Here is a 10,004-nt window from a genome sequence, read left to right on the forward strand (position 1 = left end):
AGGACACTGTTGCTGGATAGAGTGTTCTTGGTTGGCAATTTTTTTTTCTTCAGCACTTTGAATATACATGCCACTTTCTTCTGGTGCGAAAAGTTTCTGCTAAATAAAAACCCATTGTCTTATGGGGCTTCCCTTGTATGTAACAGTTTTTTCTTCTGCTGCTCTTAAGATTTTCTTCTTGTTTTTAACTTTTGACAATTCAATTATAATGTGTCCCATTGTGGGTCTCTTTGGATTCCTCTTGACTGGAACTTTTGGAGCTTCCTGGATCTGAATGTCTGTTTCTTTCCCTAGGTTAGGGAAGTTTTCAGCCTTATTTCTTTGAATAATCTTTCCGCCTCTTTCAATCTTTCTTTCCTTCCTGGGACTTCTATAATGCATATATTGATTTGCTTAACTGTATCCCATAAGTCTCTTAAGTTATCTTCACTCAGAGATGGGGCATCTGGGTGGCTCAGTCGGTTAAGCTTCTGGCTTCGGCTCAGGTCATGATCTCACGGTTCGTGGGTTTGAGCCCCACGTCAGGCTCTGTGTTCTCGGTTCAGAGCCTGAAGCCTGCTTTGGATTCTGTGTCTCCCTCTCTCTCCACCCCTCCCCCCTCACCACTCTCTGTCTCTCTAAAAATGAATAAACGTCAAAAAAATTTTTAAGTTATCTTCACTCTTTTTCTTTTCTCTCTCTCTTTCTTTTCCTCTTCTGATTGGATGAATTTCACTGTCATATTTTTGAGTTTGCTGATCCTTTCTTCCATTTATCTAGTCTTCTGTTGAACCACTCTATTGAATTTTTTAGTTCAGTAATTGTATTCTTCAGTTCTATGATTTACGTTTAGTACTTCCTTATATTTTCTATCTCTTTGTTGAAATTCTCACCGTGTTCATCCATTGTTCTTCTAACTTTAGTTAACATCTTTATGGTCTTTTTTTTTTTTTTCAGAACTGTTTATACAGTAAATCCCTTATCTCTATTTCATTAAGGTCTGTTTCTGGAGTTTTGCATTGTTCTTTTGTTTGCAACATATTCCTTTGTTTCTCCACTCCTCTTGACTCTTTGCATTGGTTTCTGCACATTAGATAAAACAGACTTTATTCCCAGTCTTGAAAGATTGGTAAGGTAGGAGATGAACCTTATTGTTCAACCCAGCCTGAGCCTTTAGTTGTCTCTCAAAATTATGTGACTTTCCAAGCCACCTTCCTTGCTCTTAGTGCCTCCCAGTAGTTTAGCATGTGCCAAGACCTGTTAGTGCCCAAAGGGGAGGATTTTAATCAGCACCTAGATGCAAGCTTATTGGCAGCTTTTAAAGTATCAAATAAATCTCCTTCAGGGAAAGACTGAGAGATGGACATTTCTGTCTGCTCTCTCTGAGTCCTAAAGGGATAGCTAGTTAAGAACTGTTTCCCTTTCTTTCTTTCTTTCTTTCTTTCTTTCTTTCTTTCTCCTTTCTTCTTTTTTTGCTACAGTCCTGTGGGATCCATGAACACAAGCGCTGGCCACCAGAGCCAAATGATCAATGGCCAGGTCCTCTAGGTGGCACCTACAAAAGCCAGGGCACCAAACATGTACACGAGCTGCTTCCAAGGAGACACGGGCTACTTGGAGCAGGCCAGAGGGAGAATACCGAGACAGCCTTGCCAAGGTTCCCATCTCCACTTTCTGGGAGGATAACAGTTAGCTCCCAGATGTGTGCTAAATTAGAAGGCTGACCCTCAGGCAGCAGATTTTAAAGTATCCAAATATGCTTCTTTCTGGCAAATATGGAGGTGGACATTTTCTCTGCTCCCTCTGCACTGAGCCCTGAGGAAGGTTTCTCCTTAAGGACCATTGCTTTGTTTCCTATAGTCTTGTGGGTCCTCTGGATGCAAGCCCCATTGGTTTTCAGAGCTAAGTATTTTGGGACCCTAGCCCTCAAGTGGAAGTCTTAGAAGTTAGGGTATAAGATACTGGGTTCAAACCCTTTGCTCCTTGGAGAGAAGTTGGGAGTTGTGAATTCTATCTGCATGTTGCTGTGCCACGGTGGGAAGTAAGGGTTATAGCAAGAGTGTACCCCAGTCTTTCCAACCTATTTTGAGGTGGGTATTTTCCCATTTATCCACTGTATAGAAGTCACTGATTTGATTTCCGGATTTCTTTCAGAGGAAGCTGCTCTACATGTAACTGTAGATTAGGTGAGTCCATGGGAAGAGGGGAGTTCAGGAGCCTCCTATGTTGCCATCTTGGACCAGACAGAACCTGACTGTTCTTAATACAGTATGTTACACTGCATTCAATTTCACCAATATGGAATTGATTATAAAAGATCCACTCTAAAGACTCCTAGGAGCAACATTTGTTGCATTTATTAGGAGCTTTTGCTTTCCTGATCAACTACCCATGAGATCAGATACACTAAGGAAACAATAGGAGATTCAGCTGCTAATAGCAGTGGAAGCAGAGCAAGTTTGTGTTGGGGTCAGGGGGTTCAGTGGGGCTCTCCAGAGGCTTCCTTGGAGGCCTAAGGGCTAGTACAAGAGACCCTAAATGTTAGGTCAGGCACAGAAAAGAAAGCGAGATGTCATAGCAAATCACTTCCCCCTTGTTCACTCTGCTCCAAACAAACTGGGCTTTTTATTGTGTCTTACTGGTGCCAGGCAGGTTCCAGCTACAGAGCCTTTGTCCTGGCTCTTCCCTCTGTGTTTATCACTCTCCTCTTCCAAAAACTTCAGAGACCTCACTGTTCCTTCAGGTCTGCGTAAATGTCATCTTCTCAATAAGGCTAACCCCAAACACCCCACATAACACTTCAATAACACCTGCCCCAGCCACTTCTTATCTCCTTTATCCTGCTCTTTTTATTTTGTATGGCACCCATCATCTTCTAATATTATATATACATATAATTTATTGTCTGTCATTCTGCCTGAGGGGGATCTTTGTCTATTTTGTTCATGAATATATCCCAAGCACCTAGAATGGTGCCTGGAACATAGTCGGTACTCGGGAAGTAGTCACTGAATGGTGAATACATTTATTCACCAGATATTTAGATATTTATTTAAGCCTACCCTTCACCAGGCCAAATGCCACCCATGTCTACACAATGAAGACAAACACAGCCCTTGAATTTATGAAGCTTAGTCAAGCTTGTGATCTGACGAAACGAAGACCCGTTGAGAAATGAATGACTAGATCATGTGCTCACCTTCCTAGGAAGGGTGGCCTCTTTACAGATAAGCTTTTTAATTCAGAGAAATGGCCTCTGACTTCAGAATTACAGCCTGGCTATTTCTGAGCAGGGTAGACTTCTGGGTATGTCTCAGATTACACGGAGGCGGAGGCGGCTACCCCTCCCACACAGCCAGCCTGCAGGAGCCCTGACCACAAAGAAAGGAGTCCTGAGACAGCTACCTTCCTTCCTCATTGTTAGATATATCAGCCAGGGTCTCAGCGGCAAGCAGAGAATGCATCCAGAAGGGGTGACTGAGAAGACTGTGATGCAGAGGCTAACCATGGAGGAACAGGCAGGGCTGAAGAAAACCGACGAGAGATGGTGAAGCACTCTGGGGCTAGAAAAAGCTAGAAGCCACTGCCACTCTGAGGCATAAAGAAGCAAGGGGAAGGGAGCAGGAGCCAGCAAGGCCTGGCGCTTCAAGGGAGGGCTACCTGACAGGAGCTGTGGCCTTCAGGAAAGGAACGAAACCACTGCCAATCAGCAGCCCAGTGGCAAGTGAGCCAGGGGAGGGGGATGAGTGTCCTTCCCATTCTCGTCTCAGCCTCCAGGTCCTGGGGTGCCTCCAGTGGGCTGACTGGAAGCCAGACAAGAGCTCACTAGCAGAGGTCCACAAAGGTCAGCCCACTGGGGTGCAGAGTAGGTGGAGAAGGGTGGAAAGCGAGTACAGAGGGGCAAACGGAATATCTAGCACACCCTCTTTGTCTTCCTTTGGGCAGGCTGGGAAACTGAGGCACGAGCAGCTAAACCTAGAAAATCCGTACTCCATACCAGGCACGGGCTTGAGGTATTAGAGTACAAGACAAAGGCACAACAAACATTGCTCAGTTCTGAGAAGAGGGGAAACAGCAGTGTGCTTGTCTGGCCGTCACCACGGCAACCACTGCATTGCCTTTCAGACCCAAGCCCCAGGAATGGCTAGAAGTCACTTTTTCCATCACCCACCCATTCCATTCCTGTCCTTCTTTCCTTCCTCCTCAGTCCCAGAGTAATTTCCCTTGTTGCATCCATTCCCAAAGAGAGTTTTTCTGAGAACAATGGATGGCAGCTCTGGGGGGGGTGGGGGTGCATTTGGGCAGGGACAAATGATGTTACGTTGGAGAAGAAATAACAGAAGGAGGTGGCACAGGGGGTGCCCGAGAACCCAGGGTGAAAGAGAGCGGGTTATGGGGGAGCCATCTGTGAGGGCTGATCTGGAAACCTAACATGTTCAGACTGTCGTCAATAAGCAACTTTTACTGTGTTGGCAACATAAGGACATATCAAACCATGGCTCCCTGCCTCTGCCCCCCGCCAGTGAAATGGAAAAAGGAAGGCTTTCACTTATCATTCCTTTTCAGTGCACCAAAAAAGGTTACCAGTGAGCAGCAGATTCTAGAAGAGCATGGCACCAGCTCTCCCTTCAGAGGAAACTACTTGGAGAAAGATGTGCCTTTTTGCTTAAAAAAGAAATAAAAAATAAAAAAGCAGAACAGGGGCACCTGGGTGGCTCAGTTGGTTAAGCATCTGACTCTTGATTTGGGCTCAGGTCATGATTTCACAGTTCAGGAGATTGAGCCCCACATCAGCCTCTGCACTGACAGCGTGGAGCCTGCTTGGGATTCTCTCCCTTTCTCTTTCCCTGCCCTTCCCCAGCTCATGCACACCCACACTCTATAAACAAACAAACAAACAAACAAACAAACTTTAAAAAAAAGAAAAAAAGCAGGGCACCTGGGTGGCTTGGTCAGTTAAGTGTCTGACTTTGGTTCAGGTCATGATCTCATGGTTCATGAGTTCAAGCCCCGCATCTGGCTCTCTGCTGCTATCAGCACAGAGCCTGTTTCAAATCCTCTGTCTCCCTCTCTCTGTGCCCCTCCCCTGCTCACTCTCTCTCAATCTGTCTCTTCAAAATAAATAAACATTAAAATAAATAAATAAATAAATAAATAAATAAGCAAATAACAAATATATAAATGAATAGATAGATAATAAAAAGCAAAGAAACAAGGAAGGGGCCATCGCCTCATCTGGTGACCACTATATGACACCCTTTTTTGATGCTGGTGCCTAAGAGGCCTCCATGCCTGGGACGATCCTCCTGAGCTGGGTTACTATAGAAATCAGGGTGAGGGGTGGCCTGTCAATGCAGTCTCTCTCCCTCAGGCCTTCCCCACAAAGAGTATTTATTCTCTGGTCGTTAATGCCACACTGTCCCTCTGAAATTCCAAAGCATACACAGGTTATAGTACTCAGTGTTTACCCAGCATTACCCACTTCTTTTTCTATGTAGATGGCCTTACCTCCCAACAAAAGGGCTAGAACCTCCATACACCTAACTCCACACCTGGTACATAGGGTAAGCTCTCAGTGAGTACATTCTGATTCAATGAAGAAGGGAGGCACATTTCTAGGATGTACCATAGTCAAGGACTATACTATCAGCTGCTCACATCTTGAGCATTCCCTACGAATACTGCCAACCAGGAAAGAGAAAGCTCAGTTTATCCAACTCAATGAATATAGATGACATTGGTGTCACGATTGATTTGCAGTCACAAAAGCACACCTTTGCAGACTACCTCATTTGAACCACACGGGAAGCCTTGTGACCATTTCACAGATACAGAAATTGAGGATCAGAGAGGTGAAGTGATATGACCCAGGGCACACAGTTAATTCAGTGCACAGGTCCCTAGTCTCCTAGCTCAACACCAACTATACAGCATGTGCACCTAACATCCAGGATAACACTCAGGATCCAAAGGCAAGCGAAAAAGGCTATCAAGCTCAGAGATGACAGATATAACTTTACTCCAGGGTGGAATATGACACTGAAAGAGAGGGATCAACAATGTGACCCAGGGGAAGGGAGGAAGCAATCACTTTATCCAGCTCACATGTCTTGATAACACAGTTTATTGGAGATCTGAGGAAAGAAGACAGATATGAGAGGTCACTAACATCCTGTGGCTGCCAACATGGCTAGCCTGAGCCCTCAGAGTTCAAGGGTCCCAGGTCCAGGTGACAAGCTCAGAGGAGTGACCGACCACCTGCCTCAGGACCAGTGAGAAGTGAACCCCACCAATGTGGGGGTGGTGGTGAGAATGCTCGGGCCTGCTAAGGGGAGAAATTCTATAAACTGAGGTAGGGGCCAGGAGAGGTTGAGAAGGGACGCAACTCCAAAAGACTGACCCAGATGCTTCCATTGGAAAAATCGGGGACACTATTGAAAGCCAGTTAGAAGAAAGTGGGTTCTACACCAGAGGTTTGCAAACGTAGCTGCACAAGAAAATTGCTGGAGCTCCGTCTTAAAAATTACAGATTCCTGGGGCCATCTCAACCCTGCTGATTCAGTCTTTGGAGACTCAGTGGTGCTCAACGTCCTCTGCACACCAGAATCATCCCAACATCCAGGCTGACCCCCAGATCTATTCAATCAGAATCTCTAGAGGGTAGAACCCAGGCTGTCTTCAAGTCCACTGGGTATCAGCGTATGAGCGAGGCTGAGAATCTCTGCTCTCCAATGGGCTGGGGATCTGTGTGTTTCACATGCTCCCCAACTGATTCTAACCCCAAGTCCACTTCACTCTTTTGACAAGTATTTGGGAAACCCTGCTAAAGGCAACTTTCCTTAAAGGCGAAAGTGTGGCCTACCCAACCAGCGGGGATAATGATAGAGGCAGGAGACCAGGTACTGGGACAACACAGATGGTCAACAGTGGGACAAGAGCGCTACTCAGTGATTCTCTTCTGGCCTGTAGCTACAGAGAAAGAAGGCTATAGAGCTTGGGCCTCTGGCAGGAGGGGCAGAGCTAACAAGGCTAGAGGAAAATGGCTCCTCCCTCTGGCGCTGGGTTTAACACTCTCCTCTTCAGAGACCCTGAATGCAAACCATTTAGTGTATTACCCGATGCCATCAATATTTAAAGTCAGTCTCATGTACACAGTCTCTAAAGTCAAGGGATCTGGGTTCAATCCTACCCTGTACTTCCTAGCTGTGTGATCTTGTGCAAGTTACCTAAGTTCTCAGAGCTTCTGTTTTCTCAGCTGTCATATGGACATAATAGTATTTATGTCTTAGTGTAGTTGCGAGGTCAGATAAGATCATTAACATGTGGAGAACACTTGGAACAATACCTGGCATGCCATAAATGCCCCATAAAGATTAGCAGTATATATATTAGGGCTGACTATGTGCCAAGCACTATTTTAGTCACTTTCCATGCACCTGGTGAGTGGGAGGCCCAGACCCAGGAGCTCTGGGCTCCCTCTCTGAGGCCCTGGAACAAGTCACTTCCCTCCCTGAGAGGGATCCCCAAAGAGAGGCTGATAGCCCAGGCTCTGCGATGTCCCCTGAAGCCTTTACAGCCTAAGGGTCTGAACGAGACCCTCCCAGGGCACCTTCTTCAACCTGCAGCTAGGACCCAGGGGCTCCTACTGTTTCTGACCTGCTCTGAGAAGAGCTGAAAACACCCGGGCACACCCAAGAAACAGAGCAGGCTCTTTCCCGTGTGGTTTTGGCAGGGGGCATGTTTCCCTCTGCGCTACGCCCGCGGCCCAGCCCTGGCACGCAGAGAAGGCCCACAGATCCCGGTCCAGGCCCAGGCGGGGCCCTGAGCCCCCTTCCAGAGGGAAGCAATTCCCGACAGGAGGGTGAGGGCCACTCTTCCCCGCAGGAAATGCCACCTGGGCCCAGTCCCAGAAACCCCTCAGGGCAGCCAGCGCCTCCGGGAACCCGGGTGAGGCGGCAGCCCCGGGATCCAGGGAGGGGGGCGTCGGGGGACGGGGCAGGCCAGGGCCCCAGCAAGCACAGAGTCTCCTCCTGAAGCCCTGGTTCCACAGAGAGAAAATGCGGGCTGCTGGGCCGAGCGCGCACCCCCGGCCTCAGGGAAGGCCTGGGGCCCCTGACCTGGGCCCAAACCGAGTCCCAAGAGGCCCGGGCGGAGAGCTGGCACGCCGACAGGGCGGCGCCCCAGGGCCCGGCCCCCTCCCAGGGTCAGCTTGGTGCGCGCGGTCAGGGAGGGCCGAGGCGGGGAAAGCGAAGCCCGGACGCGGCGCGGGAAGTCGGAGGACAGCTGACTCATCCTCCCACCGCCGCGTTGAGTCACCCGCGGGCGCCGCGGCCCCACGGGGCGGGCTCTGGCCCCTCCAGCCGGCCAGCGGCGCCCCCTCGCGGCCAGCCGGGACGCCCAGCCTGGGTCCCCGCTCCCGCCGCCCCGCCCGCGGCCGAACCCCCACGGGATGCTTCCAGGGAAGCCAACTGAAGGCTGTATGGGGTTCCTTGTGGGGCTTTCTTCATTTTCTTGTAGAGAGGAGCATTTGCAAAATAAAAAGTTGGAGGGGGAGATCTCTTTCCCTCTCTCTCTCCCAACACATTTGATTTTTTTTTTTTTTTTTTTTTTTTTTTTTTTTTTTTTTTACATTGTGCTTTTAAAAGATGAGTTTCTGGCCTTGCTCGGGAACCCACGCCAATGCCAAATTGGAGCTGGAAGCTGGGGGAGCCTACCCAGTCACCCCAACCTCCGAGAGGAAAGACCAGAAATACCCTTAGATTCCAGGGAGAAGACCAGCGACCTAGCCTACCACCTGCCACTCCTATCCATTTCTGTCCACACCCGGGATGTGGGCCTGCGAGAACAGTGGGCCTGTGAGAACAGTGAGCCTGCTTGTCAGGCTGGCCACCCCTCACCCCCCTCAAAACGCAGGGTTTTCACACAGTAGGCCCTCCATGAAAAGGTACCAAATGAATGAATGGGTGAGGGACTTTGTCCCACAGGGAGAAGGGAACAGGCAAAAGGAAAGCAGGGGTCCCCATCCACTCCTCCAGCTACCCTTACCCCTAGAAATCTCACAAGACTTCCTCATCAGTGGGCCTCTTCCTCTTCCCTTTATCTCCAAGGAACTGAGACACCACCCTGAGCTCCCCTGTCTCCATCATCTGCTCACCATGTCAGGCCCAAGGGGATCCCACGCCTGGCCCCCAGTATCCTCAACCCCCCCCCTCAGCCTGGCACAATTACCCATTTCCCCTTCCCGGCTGAGCTTGATCCTCAGACAGCAAAGAATTCTCTGGAGATGAACTGGGGACTGATGACAGTGGCCAACATTGATCCAGCACATGTACCAGACATCTTGCTAAGCCTTTTAATGTGCCTCATTTTATTTAAATACCCACAGCCACCCTGGGTGAAGCAGGTGCTGTTATGTGTCCATACTCGGAGAAAGAAATAAAGACTTCATAGCATGATGACAATTTGTAGACAACTTAATTATGTAGGCAACGCTTTCGTTCAGTTCCACAACAATCCAAGGAATGAGAGATTATTCCCGTTTTGCAGATCAGCCAACAGGATGAGTTAAAAAAAAAAAAAAAAAAGGTAAATGACTTATTCAAGGTCGCACAGCCCCCAGCCCTTGGAACACCAAGCCCTGGTGCTCTTTCCGTGTCTGTCCAGTCACCCCATCTCTTCCTACACCCCAGAAGCAAAAGAGACTCACTCTCTTAACTCATTCCACATCCAGATTCCAGAACTCGTGAGTAATCTACCCTGCTGGTAGCTTTTGCGTCAGAAAAAAAAAACTAAACAAATCCCCCTGCTAGGCAGCCAGCTCGAGGGGACAGGGGTTTCTTTTCTCTGTTATGTTTCTCTGTTGTTTTTTTTTTTTTTTTCTCTGTCTCTGCAGTGCCTAGAACAGACTACATATCTGTGGCTCAGTAGAATTGTGTGGAATGGATGAAATCTCTCCAGCACATGAGGCCAGACAGCCCCTAACAGGCTTCAGAAAGATTGGGAGATAGGGAAATGAAGGATTGGAG

This window comes from Leopardus geoffroyi, chromosome B4, assembly GCF_018350155.1.
Source record: "Leopardus geoffroyi isolate Oge1 chromosome B4, O.geoffroyi_Oge1_pat1.0, whole genome shotgun sequence".
In the NCBI taxonomy this organism is placed as follows: Eukaryota; Metazoa; Chordata; class Mammalia; order Carnivora; family Felidae; genus Leopardus; species Leopardus geoffroyi.